The following is a 23204-nucleotide window of genomic DNA, read 5'->3' as shown; positions in this document are numbered from 1 at the left end:
TTGAATAAGTCCTAGCACTCACAAATTCCTTGCCCTCCATGGATGCTTCCCATGGAATCACTCACTGCTGGGAACTTGTTGGATGACTTGTGCACTGCTGTGCTTTTTTCCCAACAAACGCCTGGGTAATTGAAGTCACCCATGAGGATCAGGTTCTGTTGGCCTAAAATTTCATTGAGCACCTGAAGTAAGGTTTCATTAGTTTCATCTTCTTTGTCTAAAATTCTTTCATTTAAAAACATAACTTAGAACTTGTAAAGAGATGGAAGAGCTGAAGGAGCGAGGGGATAGAGTTACGATTCCTGTCATTCTTCTTCTTCTATTTTTGTTGGTCACATAATCATTAGAAGACATGCTTAGGCAAGCATGTTACTCTGTGGTACACGCCATCTTGATAGAAGAAGGCATAAGCCCAAAACAGCTTGCAATTTATCTGGAAAGAGAATGCAAGAAAAAAGAGATAATAATTTTTGGTCCTGAATCTTAAAAATATGCCTGAAGTCCTACCACAATTAATAGCATTACTCATTCATTTGGAATAAAGTATGGATTACCTGTGTTATTGTGCAACAGACCACACAGGAAAGACAAAGGAAATAAAACAGGTAAGAGTAGAAAGACGGTAAGAAACAATGACTCTAGACACGTTGGTGTTTTGTGGTGGACAATGATATGGGGAAATCTGTCTTGAGTCTGCATCTGAGGGCAGGTTGGGCTCAGAACAGCACATCCCTAAGAAACCATTTGTTTTACAGTCCAGGAGTACTTGGACTGAGTGATGTCTCAGCATGGCTTACCTGATGTCAGGAAGAGCTGTGTATTTCCACAAGATATATTGCATTGCTTCTTTTGAGTGGGCAATTTCAGGCCACTGGTAGCTCAGGGACTGTTTCATATGCTCTGCTGAGAAGCAGACATGAGCTATTTGGCTGACCCAGATCAATTCAAAGGGGTTCTGTTCTCTGATTTTGGTTTGCTTATTTTTTCCCAACCTCACTGAAAGACTTTGAGTATTTTCATTCACTTTAAATACATAAGGCTGACCATTTCACTTCTCCAAATTTCAGATATTTGTAATTGGGCAATAGAAATTTATGGCAATTTATGTATTATTTCCTCTGTTCCTCTTCTGATCTATTCTTTCACACACATAAGGAACTCCAAATAGGCATCAGTGTCTGTGCATCGACAAAAAAATAAATCAAATACTTTTTCTTGCCAATGTAAATTATGTTGTATGATTTCATTCCTCAAATCTTTTGAAGGCACATATTTGCTAGTAAATATTGTGATATATTTTTTCATTCTGTATGAATCAATATATTCTCCTAGAACTATGAATAAATCAAGATTTTTCTGCGTAAACTGGATATTTGTGAATAGAGTCCATAAAATTTAGTGAACAGTGGATTTGTAGTAAGTACTAGCTAATGATGCACTTGACTAAAGTTTCTTTTTTTTTTTTTTGAATTGGTTAGAAGTCAGTAGTTGATTATATTTAATAGACCATATTAATTATTGCATCTCTGAAATTTATTGCACAATTAACATAAAACACCAGAGACTGGTTATACCGAAGGGAATGATCCTACAGTGAGTGTTACACGAAGGGACAATTAAACGACCTAATACCACTGAGCCTGTTCCAGCTGATAATTCCACATATCTATTATTGGAGTTCAAGTCGAAACTTCATTCTGTATTTTGTCACTGCATCAGCCAGTGTGTCCAAGGATCTGACCTAAATTCCTTTTTAGTCACTGGCAGAACTCTCACAGACTGCAGTATGCTTTGGATCTGGCATCCCAAATCACCCAAATGACTGGCTTTTTGGACTAAAATAATGGAAGTCTACCAAACTGATTTGTCACCTTTGCCTGACGTTCACACATACTAATGAGTTCTGAAAATGTTAATTTGCTTTGTCCCCAGATCAAATACACTGCTCTGTCAGAATAAAATAAGTTCGGAGCCAACAAATTTACATCCGTGCAGTTTATTCTGAAAACATTTACATGTCATTAATACATTAACATAATATGATGTTCACAGCATACTTAACCGTGACTAGGATGTTCCTGATTACGAATTGTGGGCAGCGGAAATATTACAGCTTTTCTGTGTTGTGGGGTTTTTTTAGGCATCCATGGATTACCTTATATCAAGGGAGCTGACACCTTCTTCTGAAGTCAAAATTGGAGATCACAATGCTTTAAGCTCTTATTTTCCTGTGGGATCATCTATTCTTACTGGCGATTGATAGTTTCGAGTTTTGCTGGACATGTGGGACTGGATTCAGCCGTCCACACACAGGTGCCTCGTGCCATTTTATCTTCACTGCTTCCTGCCTGGCCTGTAGCTCCCATTTAAAAAGCGAATGTGTGTATCTAATAACCCAACAAACTTCAAATAGGTATCATTGCCTGTGATTGGCAACAGAGGAGAACCCTTGGTCTTCCCTGACTGTAATGGAAGCATGAACACCTTGCTCATATGTAGACAGCAATATCTTCACACCAGAATGTAAAGGCTTAATCTGGAGCGGAATCCTACCTGTGGTTAGTATATATAAACCCTCTAGAGATTACTAAACTTCCTGTTGAGTGCCAAGCATATCCTCAAGCAGTAAGGGTAAGTAAAGTCTTTCCTTCTCAGAGACCTTTGGGCAGATCTCTATTGAATTTTCTCAGAGTAGCAAATGTGGAAACTTTTTTTTACAGTTTTCTAGAAAAGAAACAAACCAAACCAAAACAAAAACCAAAACAAAAAAACCCCAAACATACAACAACAACAACAACAAACAGAATGAAACAAAACAAAACAAAACGAAAGGACTGTGCTACTGACGACACAGCCCAACTTTATTTTTTGCTACACTTGCTATGGAGAAGTTTTTTTCTGACATAGTTTAAGTGTTTTTTCTACTCCCATGTAGGACTACCACCCCATTCAGACAATTAAGGCGTTTCACCACACTTCAGATGACTAAAGATTGGATAGTAGGAGCCATTACAGTTGTCCTGAAAAATGGATTCTCTGTCCTATGCATGCATCTCATCTTGTTGAACAACAGTTTTTCAATGAGCCTTTGACTGACAGCAGCTGAGTTGCTGCTTTTCACTGCCCTGAGCAGTTGTGAAGGGTCAGTGAAAATCCTGGGAAGATGAGGCTGCTCTTGCACTTGACAGTGGAGGCATAGCTACTTGCTGCCCTGGACTCCTGTAGAAACCTCTTCCATAAATTAAAGCTTTTTGTTAGCAAAGCCTGAGTCTTAACCACTACAAACTGAATGGAGCAGTGGCCACCAAAGCACCTCTGCAGATCACAGCTTTCATAGCAGTGAGGGAAGCGAGGTGGTCCAGAGCAGGTCAGTCTAAGTTGCCTCACCCGTTTTCAAATTCCAAGCAGCAGAGCAAGAGTAAACAACTGAGTCCAGGATCTGACTGGCAAATCAAACAGGCTCCATACACATGAGCTGGGTCACAGATACGGCCTTTCAGGATTACAGTAACCAAAGAGAACTGGAGGAGGAATTTAGCAAAGTAGCTTTGCAGGCAGTCAAAACTACTTTCCTCCGCTATTTGGCAAAATTTGTGAGCAGGGAATCCAGATGGGAGGTTATTTTTCATCTTCAGCCTTAAGTCAGACCTACTGCTCAGTCAGTAGAGCCAGTGGTTTTTTTTAAGTGTAGCCTTTCTGGAGGAGCAATTGCATTTCTCTTGACTGAACAAGACTTCGGGTAGCAATGGGCTGCCTGGCAACACGATTGCTCCTAGCTGGCTGTGTGATGTCGATCAAGGCTACACATGACATCATCCAGCAGCTGCCAGCCACAAGCTGATTATAGCCATACGACCATCAGCTATTTGGACTGACACACAAACAGCTCATTCGTGCTCAGCTGCTGCTTTCTTCCCTGGGTAACAAAAAGGCTCTTTGGTACAATGATGGCACAGGGAATATCATCAGACCATAAGAAAGAACATTTAACTCCATCACGTTTTTGAACAATGGTCTGGAAAATTACTCTCCTTGAGGTGCAAATAAAAACACATTGCCAAAGACATGATATGGTAGCACATATTAGTGGTACTGAGTGTCGAAAGGTACTTTACTGCATGACTGTAGAATTGCCTATGCTTTATAGGTAGGGTGGGTAAGGGCAGGTGGAAAGGGAAAAGGATCAATATGCCTTTTTTTTTAAGCTGCATGCCTTCAAAATGTAGCAGAGCAATTAGAGCTGAGACTCAAACATAGCAACAAGCCAGAGTATGTGGTTAGCTGGTGCTGTGTTGCATTTAAAACCCTGTCCAAACCCATGAGCTGCTAATGCTCATGACAATGAAGAATTAAGTTTGTATTCCATATTAATTCTATGACTATGGGATTTGAGACTACTTACTTATTTATTTTTATAACGTAGTGCTGGAATAGTTCATTCTGGAATAAGACAGCTACAGAGATAGATTAGTGTCATAGTCCATGATACCCTCATGTTTTTCCCATATTCAAAAAGTAGACTTCTACGGGTATGTGTTGTTCATTAGAGGGCACCACTGATATTAGGAGCTTTGCTACATGATCTTTATTGCTCTTTGATCACAGAAGAATGCTTATTCAGAATTATTAAAGTCAGTGTATAAATTCTTCATTGAAACTTTTGCCGATTTCTGGAATACTATTTTTAACTTTCTGTTTATAATATATCTATATATGTGTATACTTGTGTGTGCAAAAAAAAAATCATTTGGAAGGAGACCTTTCCACTTTATTTTTAGTTTTCTTGCAGTTTTACTTATATACTTTTTCATCAAAGAAGGCTAGATTACATGTCAGATTCATTTTAACCACCAACTTGGTTTTTTTCTTTGTTATTTATCCATTTGAATTACTGTTTTATTAATAAACCTCTTAATTTAAAAATGTAAAATGATTTTTTCATCAATTTTGTTATTTTCATTTTATCTTAGTCTCTTTTTTTGGGAAATCTTTTTTTTTATGTAGTCACAAAACTCATTCAGTCATTTCAAATTTCTTTTCAGCTAAGACCTCAAGACATTTCAACATCAGATTTATGAGAATAGCATGAATGGAAAATGAAGAAAAGAGTAAAAATTGTCAATCAGGATAACAATAAAGCATTAAACATTCTTCCCAGAACTATTATGACTTTGTTCTAAAGGTGGCTATTTGATTCTATAAGGTGCCAGCTGTTTGGGTCCATTTTTAAAAGCTCCAAAGGAGATAAAAACCAAAACAAACAAGCAATAGTGACATCAGACACATCATGTTTTAAATTATTAGCTAGCTGTGTATTTATATCACATTTGTCAACTCTCTAAAGAAATATAGTATTTACTGAAAGGTGTTCACAGTATGTCCCCCTCTAGTGGCCATTTCATTTAATGTGTTGATAAACAGAACAGTCTGAACATTTTCCAGGAAAACAGGATTTTTTAATTAAAAAAAAAATCTAAAAAATTGTCTGGAAGTTGAACTATTTTGAGTTCCACTTGATCTGCAAAGACCAATAATTTATCTGAGACAGAATCTCCCCATGCTAGAAAACAAATTGTGGTGAAACAAGCGAGAAAAGGACTGAAAGAGGTATGTGTCCCTACAGAGGAGAAGGCACATGGCATAGCTTACATAAATACTCCGCAAAATATTAATGGAAGTGTACCACTAAATGATAAGAGCTAAAATGCCAAATTAGATTTCTGTGGAAAAACAAACAAACAAACAAACAAAATAAATTCACAGAATTGTGGAACCACAGGGTCTCTGGATGGGACCTTTTTAACTTCATTCTGGTCCAACACCCCCCCGCAAGCAGGGTAGCTTACTGCAGGTTGCCCAAGAATATGTCCAGCTAGATTTTGAATATGTCTAAGGATGGAGACATTCTAACCTTTCCAGGCAACCTGTCCCAGTGTTTGAGCATCCTCACAATAAATAAGAAAAAAATATATATTTAAAAAAAAAAAGGTTTTTTATTATGTTCAGATGTCTTGTATTTCAACTCATGCCCATTGTCTCTTCACCTGTTACTGGACACAATTGAGAAGAGTCCTTCTCTTGCTGCTTCATTTTATCCTGTAAGATATTTATTCACATTGATAAGAATTTCCTGAGCCATCTCTTCTCTCCTCATATGAAAGATGTTCCAATCTCTTAATTATCTTTATGGTCCTTCTCTGGTCTCACTTCGGTAAGTTGATATGTACATTATCATCATACTCACCCATAAATATACATATATGCACAAGCATAGGAGCATATAGATATAGGTATATTCTGTAGAAATGCCATAAAGTGCTTTTGCCTTGGTCTTCTCAGACCTTTTGGAACAGTAGGTGAGAGAAGCTATTTGACTGTCTTTAGCCCTACCACTAATGCAAGTGTTAGCTGAGGAAACCTGTCCAGATATCACTGCACCATTCTTGTGTTTGTTGACACAGGCTTATGCATTCCAACCTAGCTGGCAACCTAATTAGGAAAAGGTTAAAGTTTTGTTGCTTTTTCAACATGGAATCTAAATGATCCACACCTAACAAATTTATACCTGGACAAAACATGCTGGTGTTAAATCCCTGTATGGAGTAAGGACTTCTCCTACCCCTCGTCTGGATTCACCCTGTTTGCCCAGCACTCCAAAGACATCCTGTCATGCTCTGTGCCTTCTTGGGCTGTCACAACACCTTTGTGCTATGTTCAAAGGCCACATTTGCATTACACTGCAAAATAAATGGAGCTGTACCAGTGGTATGTTAGGGGAAACTGTTGTGGGTTAAGCCCAGTGAGCAGCTCAGCTCCACACAACTGCTTGCTCACTCCCACCCGGTGGGATGGGGAGAGAATTGGAAGGGTAAAAGTGAGAAAACCTGTAGGTTGAAATAAAGACACTTTAATAGGTAAAGCAAAAGTTATGCATGGAATGAAAGCAAAATAAGAAATTCACTCACTACTTCTCACCTCCAAGAAAGCAAGGCTTTATCATGCACAATGGTTACTTAAGAAGACAGACACCATAACCCTGAATTTCCCCTGTTCCTCCTTCTTCCCCCAGCTTCTATTGCTGAGCATAATTTCATATGGTATGGAATATCCCTTTGGTCAGTTGAGGTCCGCTGTCCCAGCTGTGTCCCCTCTCAACTTCTGGTGCACCCCCAGCCCACTGGCTGGCAGGGCAGTGAGAGGCAGAAAAGGCCTTGACGCTCTGTAAGCACTGCTCAGCAATAACTAAAACATCCCTGTATTAACAACACTGTTTTGGTCATAAATCTAAAACATAGCTCCATATGGGCTGCTATGAAGAAAATTAACTCCCTCCTCACCAAAGCCAGCACAGAAACCAACGCTACAATCAGATCTTACAGGTGCCATCCATATATCTATTATATTGAACAAGGTTAAGAGTTAATGTATTTTGAAAGGCAGACGTGAATAACAGTATCATTACCTAGAGGGACAGATACTCAGTCATTGCTGCACTTTTGAGGCTGAGGAAAGTAGTAAATCTTGGTTTAGACTAGGTGAGATTAAGGGTTTTCATGAAGATTTACCTTTACTAAGTGAGATGGAGAGAGGAAAAGGTGTATTAGCATGAGAAAGCAGCCAGGAGCACCAAGTTATCTGTCAGCCACATACTGACAGTGCACTGGGACAATATAATGAGTTTTGAGAAGCTCAGTGACAAGCAAGGCACTTAGTGTTAGACTTTGAGAAAATGTATGGCAAGTGAACAGGACAATTAGATGAAGGAAAATAATTGGAAGCCAACACCTACCAAGTTTGATGGTAGTGCAGAATAATAAAGGATCGGTTACTTTCAGTTACTTTCATGCCAGTAAGAATAACAAAAGCTGGCAATGGTGTACTGATAATGGCATTTTGATTGCCTACATCCCCATAAGGTCCCTCAGCTTCCAGTGAATCATCAATAAATTCCATGGTGATAAGGGTGAGATAGCTTTCCAGTAAGTTCTTGTGATTATGAAGGATAGTCAGGAAAACTCTTCCTGCTATGGTTAAAACTTGAAATTATTACAGTCTCAACCATTCTGTGTAGTCAGGAGGCATAGCAATACAGAAGGACTGAGAGCCCCTCTCATTGAAGTCTTCCAGGGTTTTAGGCAAGAAAGAAGACTAGGAGAGGCTAGTACCATTAGCAGCTGATGGTCACAATAATCCCATGAGAGTAACCGGTTATCTTTGCAGGATGCTTCAGACAAAGTTTATTTGAACCCACATATAAATATTGTTCTTATCACATGTTCAAAAACCTTGATTTAATTTACCTAAGTTGAAAACACTCCCATAATACCTTTCCCCAAATGATCTTGCTTAAATTTATATATCATATTTTTGATCCTTGGATTTGAAAGCTCCTTGAAGAAGAATCAATGTTTATCTTCATTGTACTAATACAGAAAGAGGGATACACTGGTTAAATTCACTGCATTAGCAGTTAAGCCACCATTCTTGTGACCAAACATCTTGGCCCTTTTCAAAATCTTTTATGTCTGACCTATCCCTATGTCATATGTTTTCAGGAATAGTCAATTTGTTGTGCCTTCATTAGTCTGCAATGCATGCTGAAAGGAAATAATCATAGTGCATATTAAACACTCATTTTCTCTATCCTGTAGAGGAGACAGCTGTCAAGGAAGGGTTTTGATAAATCATGAAACCTAACAAATTACAAAGAAAGCACATATTAGTTAGAAGTTATTGTCATGTAAATAATCCATTTGTTTCATAAATAGTGTCCTAATTGTCAAAAAGGCAGCATGAGGCACAAACCGATGTGATTAGACAAAGTTGTAAACAAGAATATAAAAGATTGATCAAAAGCATGTAAAAGTTACTCAGAACCTGATAATTTGTGGATGAGGCTTGCTCTGGGAGGAAGTGAAAATAACAAAGAAATTATTTGGAAAGGGAAAATATAATGATCTTTGAATAACAGGATGCTGAACAAATAATGTGATTTCATGCTAGGGAAAGTAAACAATAGTCAAATGAAAGCTGAAGTCTCCTAAGAATGATTATAAGGAATTAGAGATTGAGGACAAAGGAAAAAGCAAATATATGAAATAATTACCATCAGCCAACATAAATGAAAAGGAGTGAAGAACAAATCTTTGTTGAAATGAAGAAATTATTTCCAGAGAAGACCTCCTTAGGCATTCCTAAAACATATACAAAAGAAATTATACTTAGTCACTTTTACAGTTATCAAAAAGGTGAATTCCTTTAAGAATGTTAAAATGACAAATCATGGAATGACTGAAATCCTTTAATGGAAATGAAGTTTAGAACAAGTTAAAGATGAATTACTGGATTAAAAGAAGAATCACATGTTCTATCCATTAATATAAAAAGCCTACGGAATTGTTCACCTAACTAAGCTTTTCAAATTAAAGGTGGGAATACTTAATGAGAGATCACTTCTTTTTCCTGATGGAGACCATTTCCAAAATTATATAGAAGAATATTTTTAAAAGTACCATTGATTGACTAGATTGACAAATGGAATGTTCATGGTGAACAATATGATACTTTAGGGGGTTATCTGACACTTCTTGGATGGAAAGGTATTTGTATTTTTTTATTAATTTTATTTTTATGATGGAAAAAGAGTACTGGTCTGTATACTCAGCAGCTACCAGGTAAGGCATAGACTTGGTGTGGGACATGACATCAGTGGTTTAATGTCTCTGTGTGAGACTTTGTCTTGACTGGTGTTCAACCAGATCTTGATAGTGAGTTCAGAGAGTCTTGAATGTCTTCCCTAATTTTCTTCCTTCGTTTGCAGCAAGCTTTTTGGAACATAGACTACCTGCTGATATGCAAAACATAATAACACTTAGCTACTGGTCTTCTGAATGCTACTGAAATCAAATAATTAATCATAGTAAAGTTATACCAAAAAGCTAATGAGGAAAAGGCTGAATCATGCAGGTAGATAGGAAAGACTTCTGAATTAGAATTGCTTAAAAGAAGCCAAACACAAACAAGAAAAGAAAAAAAAAAAGGGGGGGAAAAGTTGAAAATGTCCTTTAAATGTGCCAAGAAATTTATGGTTCCCAAAGAGGAAATGAAGCGAATGTCATCTTAGTGTGTAATGGGAGGGTAGTATAACTCTTAGGAGGTGGTATTTTTGCTGTAAAAGGCACTTGTTATACCTCACCCAGAGCACTTTCTGCAGCTTTTGTTGCAATACCTCAGCAAGAACATAATTGCCCTTGAGCTGGTGAGAAGCAGAGCAGCAAGAATAATATCCTTGGAGACGTGTCATAGGAAAAGGTTAAAGGAGTTTGGTCTAGTGCAGTATAAGAAGAGACTATGCAACATGTTAATTGAAGTTGCTGGGGCTATTGACAAGCTACCAGCCATGATCTGAGAACAGAAAACCACAGAAAAATACAACTTATTAGAGTGGCTTAATTGTAATATTTAGCTTGCTAAAACACGCAACAGGCTAGATGCTCATCGGGGGAAGCCAGAGGTCAGCCAATGAATTCCATGAAATTACACTAATTGACACCCGCTGAGGGTCTAACTTGAAGTTAATTTGCCCTCAGAACATTCTTGTTCATATTAAACCTTTTCATGTTAGTAAGTAGAATAACTCACTAAAATGGATAAATAATTCCTTCAAAGTGACACACAGAGTAACTATCAAGAGAGTTTTTCTTCTGTTTTGCTTTATTTCTCCCTTGGTGTCATGTTTCTTTTTTTCCTGTTTTCATTCAAAGTCTGCTAAGCAGCACAATTGAGATGGATCAGAATAGGGGTCTTTGATCAATCGGGTTTTAGACAGAAGTTGTGGGAAGACTTTTTTCCTCTCCATGACACAGTTCAAGCATTTTGGGATCTTCTCAATGTCAAGTTTAATTTCATTTATTTCTTTATTGTAGTGAAGTACTTGCCTGCGGGAAAATACCTACTTTGGAAAGATGCTGCCCTTAGATCACTTATTAAACTGCATATTTACTTGACATGTTTTCAAAATTTAAGGTTAATCTAGACTGACATACACTTAGTTACAAAATAAGGCCTATAGTTTCACAGTACTGTGTCTGCTAGTGTTTAAACTTGACGGGGAAAATTCTCCATAATGTACAATTTGGAAAAGTTGCTATATCGTAATAATTTCATGCCTTTTCAGAGAATGTCTTTGGTTAGACCTGGACCTAGACTAACTCTCAGGTGTTCTTTTCCACTAAGTCCTGAACTGAATTGAAGCCAAGAAAGTACAGAAGTGTGGAAAAAGAACAAAATACCATGGAAGTAATCCATAAATACACTAGAAGCAAAAAAAAAAGGAGACAATACACACATTAAAACTGAAGAAGAACCTGAAGAGTTATTCTAACTGACTGAGCCTTGTTTCAAATTGTGCAAACTAGTTGATCATGTACGTGGATTCTATTATTTCTAACCAGAACTGGCAATTAACTATCACTGAATTCTGATAAAAATGAATCCATGGCAGCACTTGGGTCTATAAATGTGGTCTCTGTAAGAGTAAATATTGGACCTCGTGCCATGGCCTGTGTCTGTCGATGGTAGCTCAGAATTGAGGCTCCTCTAGGCCACCGGAGACCAGCACACTTCGGATACTCTCTTGCCTTATATTTCAGGTGAGAGATATACACTTCACTGGCCATTTAATTCAGTGGAACAGTTACTGAACCTCTGGAGGACATAAAATCCAACACCAAATCCCTTTGTCACTCTTCTAGCCAAACAAGATCAACCCTTCTCTGGTGGATTAAGCTTGGCTAAGGGCCAAACTTCAACCCAGCCACTTGTTCACTCTCCCTGCTCAGATGAATGGAGGGGATCCTAGATGCTCCACAGCTTTACTGCAAGGACAACTTTGTGCATGATGGTGACACTTTAAGAAAGGTTTGGGGTCCAGAATGGTAACAAATTGACCTTGACACCTATTATATTCCAAACTAATATCAGAATGTAAGAGCAGCAGTACCAGACTAGACTTAATTCATACTGATGTCTGACAGTATTAAATATTTGGGAAAAAAACATAAGACCATCCTCCATCTACCCTTGAACGGTTTCTAACCACCCAGTCATTACGGCTTTGGGATTTTCTAGAAATTATGTGCACTGACATCCTGGATTATTAAAATATGAATTAACAATCAAATATAAAGTTAGTCATTTTGAAAGAAAAGTGGATAGATTTGCGAATGAATGTAAAATGCTGTCAGAAGAAACAAAGATGTATGAAAAAAAGGTAAATACAAGTGCAAAAAGCCTGGACCCAAGTAACTGTTCAGATGCTGACACCTTGCTTTCATTAAACAAAGCACTTGTCAATTAGAGCTAGCATGTTACCTTAGTTGAAGGGTATTACCTGATAACAGATGAAGATTGAATTTAGTTTGTTCTTGGGTTTGGGTTTTGGTTGGTTGGTTGGTTTTGGGGTTTTTTGTTTGTTTTTGTTTGTTGGTTTTTGTTTGTTTGTTTTTGTTTTTCTTTTAACCCATCTGAGGCTTAACTCATTACATTGAGGACAAGGAGAGGCAGAGTCATGTTTACCTACAGCCAAATCCACACTATCTGAACTAGTGTTTAAATAATGTGCTCGATCTGTGCTGTCAGTAAAGGGTAGAGAGGAAAGTACCCTTATCTCTTACCTCAGTTAAAAACACCTTTTTAGTGTGGTAAATGGATTTGGATTTACATACTATATAGAAGAAGAAAGCAAGGAAGAGTTTGTCTCTCAAAAAAACACTCTTCTTTTTTGCTCATTGACCAGCAATCATAGTTCCCTTTTGACTTAAGTGGGATTATACAATTTACTTTTCTCTTACAGCCTTTTCTCCTTATAAGAGAATCACACAACAGCTGTTTCTTTCAATACAGGCTAGAGGGGAAAAAAAAAAAAAAAGAAAAAAAAAAAGAAAAAAAAAGAAGAGGCTAAATCAATGATAAACACATCCACAACTGAACCTGCACATCTTGTACCCAATTTGAAATGTTTCCTTTAGTCAAAAATGAAACTAGTGATGCAGATGGAAAACAAATGAATCCACTGGGCTTGAATACTCACAGGCAACAATGAGGATTTTTCTTTTTCTGTGAGTAAGTGCTGCTGCACAGACTAATCATGCATTGCTAATCATATTTACAGAGCCAATGTGCTCAAAGGACATCCTGTTGGGAAGCAGAGTGTGGGGAATATGACCTCATGCTTTATGCATTTCAAGGAAATGCTGCAACAAGTTGTGAGGAATGTAGATGAATTTGGAAGAATTCTGTTGGTAGTGGTGGGAAAAATGAAGATAGCTTTTAAATGTTTACCAGCTAATGAAAATAATCACTTTGAGTTAATTGACTCCAGTTGAAGACCTGGGGCATGTTTTGATCAGTTCACAATATACATTTATTTATTTATCTATCTATCTATCTATTTATTTATTTAAGAGCCCTCCAGTTTCTTTCTCACTGTGCAGGCACAAATGAAGCTGAAAACACAAAGATTTATATATTTTTTGTATTAGACTTCCATATAATAATGATAATCTATAGACTTTATAAGTGGCAAATCTAGGGTCTAAAATTTGAGATAATTAAAGTTTCCTGATCTTCAGGAAGATTTTTTGGATTGGTTAGTTTGGTCTTGATTTTCTTTTAATAGTTTTGTTCTAATTATGTCTTCTGAAATATATTTCACATAAAAAGCCATATATACTTAGTCCTGGTGCTTTTTCTAAAATTTTGTCCACCTAAAGGTATTTCTAACCATTCATATTCATTGGATACAGTGATGATGGGAAGGAAGAGCCTTTCGCAGGAAAATGAATCTATTAATAAGATGTAATGCTCAAAAGAGTTAAGGCAATGAATAAAGTACAAGGACACTGCCAGAAACAGTAGTATGATATCCTTGCATATAGCCCAGATGTAGACAGGCAGCTCATAGTTACATACCTATTTAGACCATTCTTATGGCAAGTGATTACAGCCGTGGCTTTGCTTTATATATGTCAGAATAACTAACTTTGGAACCGTCATATATATGTGCTGAAAGCTTTCAACATATTCAGAGCAGTTTTTGGTGTAATTCCCATTTCTGTTGCCTAGAAAAAGAAGAAAAAAACAGTTGAGAATATTAGTAGGCATCTTTAAATGTGCCTTAATCTAGTTATTCTCATAGTCAGATTCTTTTTCTCTTTTTTTCTCAATTGATCTTTGTCCTGACCTTGACTTGTCTTGTACCATTGTGCTAGATCCAAAATGGATATTTAATTATGGAAGAGACAGATTCCATATCTATGGTGGGACCTCTGAGCTACCTTCAAAAAGGACTTAAGGTCAGTACTGCAGTATTTAATTTCAGTGGTTTGTCAGACAATGGGATCTACAGCCTGATGTTATCACCTATCTAGGCTTCTAAGAGTATAATCTATAAAAGCCATAATACTGACCCTGGAAACCATCTAAGATGCTTAATTACAGTTACTATCAGAAGGATGAGGTTTTGAGGACTTTTGCGGCATTTTTCTTCTTACAATTTACCATCCTGATGAAGAAGATAATTCAATCAGAACACTTCTTGATCAAGACAGTCGTGCGGGTCTTTGTTGTTCACCCATTACCCAGTAATTAAAATTCTCATCTGGAATATATGAAAACTTGAATCAACACTGCCCTGTGATTTAAAGCAGGGGATTTTGCATCCAAATCTTCAGCATCCCAGTTGGACAGATAGACCATTAAATCAGACTATATGCTTAGTTATTACTTTCATAATATCTAGCCATGTTAAAAGTCAAGAATAAACTGGACTATGTGCAAAACAAAAGGAGACTGAGTCTCTAATTTAATGGCAATAAAACTCATAAAGGAAAGATACATACAATCCTGAGCTTTGACTGAAAGTATTTGCACTCAAGTAGCCTATGAAAAGTCACTTCAGACCAGACATGGTCATTCAGATATCAGAAGTTCCTATAATTTTTTTGTTGAAGCTGTTAGAGTTTTTGTAAGTTAATAAATATTAATCAGCTGAGACTGTAGGAAACCATAACAGCAAACATTTTGTACAGAAGACTAGCTCTCTTTTCTTAAACCTGTGAGTAGCTGAAGATTATTATTTGTTGAAGTATTTATTCATCTGTATACTTTTAGAAAGTGGAGTGTTTTCAAGAGGAGACAAATAGGAACAATATACCCTCAAATACCTTATACTCTGATTGTTAGTGCTTTTGCTTAAGAAGGGTAGGTTTGATACAGTTTAGACAGAAAGACGGGGTTCAAGTATTTTCATTTCTTGAAGACTATTTTAATTATTTAACTAAAAGGCAGAGAGTTATTTTCTCATCTAGCTATGTTCTACAGGAAACTACTGTTTTTCTCCTTTCCCTCCTTTTTTTAGAAAAGGGTTTAGCTATTTAATTTCAGGAAAAGCATCAGTTTATGAATCTTGAGAGAACTAAGCTATTTGGAATTTAAAAACCTGCTTACCTCAAAGAGCATTGCTACAATTTCCGTCTTCTGAAAAGCATGAGCTGGGAATCATACCTTTCTTCTGGCACTGTATAGGACAGCCTGGGTAGGGATCACTAATTCCCCTTCCCAAGAAAATGCTTTAATCCCTACCACAAGTGAAACCTGAAGGATCCCTCTTCCTTTTTATTTTTCTTTGAATGGTGCCATGAACTCATCTAACACTTAACAGGAAAATCAGGCTTTGAAGGAGGGGAGCAATGGATACTAATGTGTTATATCTTTTCCAAATGTATACACTTGGTTAAATTTTTCAACATTAGAAGGATATCAAAGCTTTTTATTGACTCAAGTGGGCTTTTAATTTCACCGCAGATGTTTCAAAGTTGAAAACTTCTAAGAAGCATTATGCAGTTGACATCCAACAAAAACCAATGAGTTCATAGGTGGACTCAGACAAGAATCCCATACAATCAATTTTTCATCTTGCAGAAGGCTTTCAGGACACTCATTAAGCTATACTAGGCATATTGAAAATATATTGATCTTTAGTGAATGTGTAAACAAATTATTTGAATTTTGCTGTACTAAGCACTCACACACTAGACAGATTCAAGAAAACAGAAAGTAATACATAATTCTAGCATGCAGACTTGCAATACCAAGTTCACCTTACAGAACACAATTCTTTGTCACCAGGCAACATCGTTAGGTCATGTTTTACTTGGTGTCCACCAGGATGCCCAGATCCTTTTTTGCAAAGCTAGAACATACAGTTACTGAGTCCCAGGAATCAAAGGTGGCTGGATATGACATTTGCAGTTTTCCTCTTATCGGATCTTCACAAATACAGTGAATCCTGTAGGCTTAGGCAGGCCTTAAGTTTGACATCCCCAGCCTTTTTAACTTTACTCCACGATTTCTGCATCAGTTCCATTGATTACTGTTTGCCATTTATGCAGAATGGCATTCCCAGTGCATCAAGAAGCTTCAAAGGATGGAGAATACACCAGATCCTGACAAAGTTGTTGCATTTATTAATAGACTTCAATAATAATACTTTTTCACGCTACATAACTTACTCATACAAGTTTCCACTACTCATAAGAAACATACAAGAGGACTATGCACCTGATGAAAAAATACTTCATTTAGATATGAATTGGCTTGTTATTGGTTTTTTTTACTTTTTTTTTAAACTCTACAATAATAATAATAGATGAATGTACCTTTCTAAGCAATCAACAGTTTAATGATCAACTATGATCACATTAATATGAAAACGATACTTAGTTTTTCTCCAACATGTTTGGCAATGGATCTTGAAATATTTTTCAATGGAGTCTAAAATTATTTTAAACATGTAAAAGTTGCAAGATGTATAGCACAGAAAACAAATAGAGTGCTGACACTTAGAAACTAGCTTTGGAATTTCAAAAAAACTCCTGTATTTTGAACTTTGAAAGTGTTACCCAATTATTCCAAAGAGTTAATTGTGCTTAACACCTGCTTCTTCTCCAACCCTTAATTTTTGTTGTTGGCAAAGCTTATCTTCTGTCATTGAGTACCTTCACTTGTTGCTGTAGATCACAACATCAACTTATCTTTCCCTTGAACACAGAGAAGTACCGTAATTGGTAAGATGACAAGAGGAAATTTTCTGTGACTTTATTGCCACAGTAGAAATCTTGCACAGGCCATGCTGGTGGGACCTGTTGATTTGTGCTCTGACTGCCTTAAAGGTTGCCTAGTGTTTTGTAGACTTCATCTCTGAAGGCTTTTTAGTCACATCACCTCCAACACACACACACTGTAGTAACTGCCTTAAGAAGTTGATGTTTCATAAGAGACACTTATGCAGAGAAAAAGCCTGTACCTTGCTCACAAGGTTCTTTCTTCAACCAACCTCACAGCCGCCATGTCAATAAGGAAGGGAACGATCATACAAAGTAAAGAGCAAAGGATTTCTGATAAGAATTGCTTAGTACTGGGGCTGATTGACTCTCTCTGACACCTTAAAGCTTCCTGCATCAGGTAATACCTTTCCTGAAGCCACTGCTGGGTCTGGTTGATAAGGGTACTTGAAAAGCTGAAAGCTGTGATCTCGTTAAAAAGGGTCAAAAGAAGCAATCTTAGTAACATTTCAATGGTTGGATTATTGCTACTGAAGAGAGCAGTAAAAGTCACTTACAACTAAATTTTCCACTTCATCCAAGGTGCGGATAACTGTTCTTCTGATACCTTTCCCCCAAGGAAAGCTCTGCAGCAGTAGGCAAAGGAAAATAATTACATATTTAAAGATACAGCTGTCTTAGATAAACTCAACACAGTGGAGAAAAAAAAAATATAAACACACACCCAGGGGAACAAAAGGAAGGAATTTCTTACAGACATTTGGTTTATTTAATATATTTGATTAAATTGGGGAAACTATGCCAAATAGCTCAAATTAATTGCTTAAAATCAGCTGTGTAACTGTATATTTACAGATGTTTTAATTTTTTTTTAAACTCTGTGGTGCATTGTTAAGTTCCTCAATTTCTTTTCTTGTCATGGCTGCTCAGCCAACATACAGCTTCTTATCCAAGATATATTACGTTTACAGTTTTCCTTTCCTCTTTGTTTGCCTTTTGTAAACCTAAAAAAATTGACTGGAGCGACTGATCTCATCTTTGACCAGCCATAGGGGACAGAGGAGGGGAACAACCTGTCAGTGGTAAACCAGAGGCTTGGATGTGCATGATCTGGAATAAGACAAACCCAGGAGATATCCTGCTTCTTGAAACTGGACCATATACTCAGTCTCTGGATCAACAAGGTTCATCTTCTACAGAGTGCAGATGATTTCTGGCTCTCTAGAACCAATCAGCATGATTCCAATTATTTGAATAAATTTCGAAATAACACTAGAAATTTTAGGTATTTCCTGGTGTGGTGAGAATGTCCAGGATTTGAATCAAGTTTTTTTCTAAGCAGGAGGTGTACAGCAGCATAGGATAGGGCAAACTCCAAGCAGCTTGAAGAATTTATAGAAGGCCCAGGAGAGAGACAAAACCACTGATGCTCTCCTCCGAATTGGCCCCATGTGCTTTCCTAGTTATTTTGTGCATGAAAGCAGTTTGTATGCAAGGAGCTTGTGTGCAACATCTCACTTGATCTTACTCTGCATTACTGAGGGAACAGCAACACTGGATGTTGTGGGCAGAGAATAGGTTGTAGAGAGGTTAAAAGTACTCAGTGAGACACAGTCTGGAGCTTATACAATTGCACAGTGTTAAGATCGTTCACACCTCACATCTTGTTGGCTCAGAGTCAGGACATCACAAAGATGTGTCGACTACATCATTTTGTGTAGGCAACTCTGCATATTATGGTTGCTGAATCAAAGAGAGGAATTAGAACATGAAAAGAGAAGTGAAGAAAAAGAAAAAAAAGAAGGGAAGGGAAGGAGGAAGGGAAGGGAAGGGAAGGGAAGGGAAGGGAAGGGAAGGGAAGGGAAGGGAAGGGAAGGGAAGGGAAGGGAAGGGAAGGGAAGGGAAGGGAAGGGAAGGGAAGGGAAGGGAAGGGAAGGGAAGGGAAGGGAAGGGAGAAAAAGCCATGTAGCATTTAGATACTGTAATGTTTCCAGGACTGAACTTGATAAACACCTGAGCAACTTGATCTGACACTGTAACCGTCCCTGCTTTGAGCAGGATCTTTGACTAGAGCCTTCCTGAGGTCCCTTCCAGCTTGAGTTATGCTGTGATCACATGGTCCCAAACTGCTATGTGAAATGACCCTCCAAGCCTAATCCAGACCTCCCATGCCACTCCTAAAGTAGATGACATTAAATCCCAGTTTACAAACATTAAATAATTGGGGGGGGGGGGGGGCGGGGCGGGGAGGTGCAGAATAAGTGTCTGTAACGCTGCTGTAATAACATAGATGGGTCTGTCCCTGGCTGGTGTCTTGCTATAAGCTGGGACATGTGGTCAGAGCTGCCCCATCTTGACAGGTCAGAGGGTCTTCATGCCAAGATATGGAGCAACATACTAAATATTTGTCTGTCCTTGCAGAGGGACTTGAACCAGGAGGTCATCTTTAAGCACTGTGCAAGACTTATAACACACTGAGCACTAGACAGAAGGTTTTCTACGGAAGATAGAGAAAAAAATGGAATATGAAGACAGCAGAGGGAAGTACCTCTTATCTCTCAAGAGAACATAGAATTTAAAGCACTTTCTAAAGAGGATGGAAAAACAGGAATATTTTAAATCATGCTCAGATCCGGGACAAGAGATCCCATCACAAAAGTGGTTTTAACAAGCAGAAGTATATATTTATTTTAATTTTCACTTTAATACATTTAATATTATTCTATTATTTTTTTAATTTTAAATTACAGACATTGCTGTATTCTGACAGATAGTGAAAGCAAATGTGGATATGAATATCTAGCCTAGTGGTCAGGGTAGTCCCTAATAGGATTTATGTAGTGATTTTTCTGTGCAAAATAGTCCATTAACTGTAACCCAGGTGAGTTCCCTATGTAGAAACTTACAGGCAGATAGTTTGCATGTATACTACTACTGCTGTCAAAATAAAATGAAATTATAATAAATAACAGAATAGAAAAAATGCCTGCAAAATATATATTATTTTTAAAAATCACTGTAAATTTACATAATGTCTATAGTGAATGAAATGCCAAAGACGAGAGTTCCCTATGTGCTTAGAGCTTCAAAAGAGATTTTTTTCTTGACTGATGTGTATATTTTTGTGAAGTATTTTATTCTATTCTGCTCCTTTTCTTCCTTTTTCTTTTTTTTTTTTTTTTTTTTTCCCCCTGGCATGTTATTTTTTACATCCTCTATTTTTTTACAGACATTTCTGTGTCTTGACCTGCTGACATGGCAGTTTGTTCTCAGTGTGATGTTGGCTTGAGTTCACCAAATTTTGCTCAAATTCTCTGCCGACTAGTAAACCTCCAACTACATTCACAAGAATTTTTAGTCCAGGGGCCTCATTTAGTCAAACTAGAAGATGCTAAGCAGGCTGTCAGAAACACTTTATTGCTCTCCACTGACTAGTTACAGGGTAAAAATATTTCATTTAGGGACACTGGTTCATTTCCCACCATTTTTTCTTATTCTTAACACCACCTTCCTCTCTCTACTGCACATATTTAGAACACTATGTATGAGGCTTACCCACACGTATGTTAGATGCTAAATTAGTCACACTAGAATTGTGACAGTATAATTGTGACAGTATAATTTTCTCTTTCATAAAAGCAAAAAGAAAAAGTTAAATGCTTTCTAGACTAACAGCTCTCTCACTACTGCTTGCAGCATACCACAAGCTAGAACTGTGCTAAAACTGACTTATTTAGTCACTGCATAAAATATACCTGTCTCAGCTAAACCAATTTCCCCCCCACTTTGTAAGACACTATTATACCCCATCTGGTGTTTCAAAATTCTAATTTGATGGCCCACATGATAGCTGGGACGTCTACACTACACCTGTTCCTTGCACTGTAGTGTGTTTCTGTTCTGCAGTGGAGATCTGCTAGGAAACATGGCTCATAACTAAAATAATGCAGTTGTATACATAGTATTGCAGAGCTAAAGAGCTGGGATACAATGAGCTCTGATAAACTAAGATGTTAGCAATGGGCTGGAAGTCAGAGACTCATCCTAAGATGGTCTATTTTTGCAATGCACTTACATTTTTCTTACAACAGGTAAATCAAGAGAAATGTGAATTTCGATTTATGGAGATTGTGCAAGACTTATTGTTTCTCCTTAACCCTCTATTCTGCAGTAGAAGGGGTGGAGGGTTCTTTCCAAATCTCAATATGAAAGGCACAGCAGCAAGTGTAACAAATCTGCTGTAATAACAATGGTAGTAACAACACAATAAGAATTAGGAAGATAAATATAGATAACAAATAAATATTATGTTCCTTCAGATGTTGAGAACCCCACTTTCCTGCATCATCAGAAAGATCTCAGATGAACAGCCAGTCATAGCATGCTGTAAAGATCCCATCCATGGAGAGGTTCACTACACCCTCACTACCATGTCTTCTTATATCTAGCATTACAAACAAAATTATACGTTTGAAAGGTATTTTTTTTATTCCCACCAGAACATAGCCAGATGTGTCTAGGAACTGTATCCAGGAACAGTTCATACCTAGAGCCTTCCAACATGTTCTCCTTTATCCCTGGAGGTGTTTAATATATGTGCATATGAGCTTCGTAGGGACATGGTTTAGTGACAGTGCTAGGTTAACGGTTGGACTCAATGATTTTGAGGGTCTCTTCCAATCAAAATAATACCATGATTCTATGATTTTTATGTCTAGTGTTACACTGTGGTGGCTCAAACTGATGTATGGGTACCTCAAGCCTTAGCACGAGGCCCACTATGTCTGTCAGAGTTTGCTCTAGATAACTAACTCCTTGAATACAATGTCTTCTGCAAGACTCCCAGTAAAACCTCACCCTTCTTGCATACTAACTAAAGTACTAAAATACACTGGATATTTTGATCTGCAAAAAGAAGAGGTCATAGTAGGTTTGGACTCCGCATTCCCCATATAACACTCCAAGTATTAATGATATTTACAGAAATATCTGTTTCTGATACGTTATCACAAACTAGATCACTGTGCATGTTATCATATACACCTCATTTAACTGCAGTTAGACCTTTCATGAATTTGTACTAAATAAAATATTGAGTAACTGAATATTCGCTCTGTCATTCCCATCAGTAATTAAAATTTCTCATAGTATTTTGTAATAATATACCTCATAACTAGTAAAAAAATTACATCTCATAGTGGGATTTACATTGAGTGTTTGGTGTATTCTAACATCATATTCCAATTATTATGATTTTTTTAAAATATTATTTTTGAAGTTATGGCATCTGGGGAATAATATTTCACATGAAAAAGTTCTGGCCTCAGATAGATGTGGGGCCAACATTATGTGTTTCACAGGATGGTCTTTTGTTGAAGGCACTAATTTAGATTTGAGAAGATCTGTGCTATATTGTCTCTGACGAAGCATTTCTGAACAGCCTTGAGTAAGTCATTTAATTCCATTCTTTCCCCTCTGTGTAACTAAAATAATCTCAATGATTGGGTTTTTTTCATTTTTTTTGGTCATCATCATTGACAAAGATGAATCCAGTAGACTGGAAGCCGATAGCTAACGAGGAATCAGTGATCAAGATTTCTTATTTAGGGTTTTGAACTAAACATGATCCAAAATTATGAAAGGGATAGTTTGTGCCAAGGAAGTAAACTTGGGATTATAAGTAAGAGGAAAGGTAAATTTATAATGAAGAACCTCAATGGTAATTGGGATTTCTGTAGAAAAATTTATCGGGAACGTTAATGAAACTGCAAGTTTGCAGTCAAGAAGCAGTACATGCTAGTTTTCTGAATTCTCAGATATTTCAGCCTTAGCATAAGCCACAAATTTAAGTAAAGACATTCTTTGTCTTTCCTCCCTCCCAAGTTTTGGTCTGATAGCAAGCCTTACTGGTAAAGATATCTGCTTTAATCTAATATGCATTGACATTTCACTTAACCCAAATGATATTTCAACTGAAAATATCAGGATACGAATCATAGCATGTGTATTAAAAAGATTAAGAATATCCATCTGATATTTTAATAAGTCAACATCCAGGTCATGCTGAATTTCATGTTAGCA

Source organism: Caloenas nicobarica, chromosome 2 (genome assembly GCF_036013445.1).
Source record: "Caloenas nicobarica isolate bCalNic1 chromosome 2, bCalNic1.hap1, whole genome shotgun sequence".
NCBI classification, from domain to species: Eukaryota; Metazoa; Chordata; class Aves; order Columbiformes; family Columbidae; genus Caloenas; species Caloenas nicobarica.
This window is presented reverse-complemented; position numbering follows the sequence as displayed.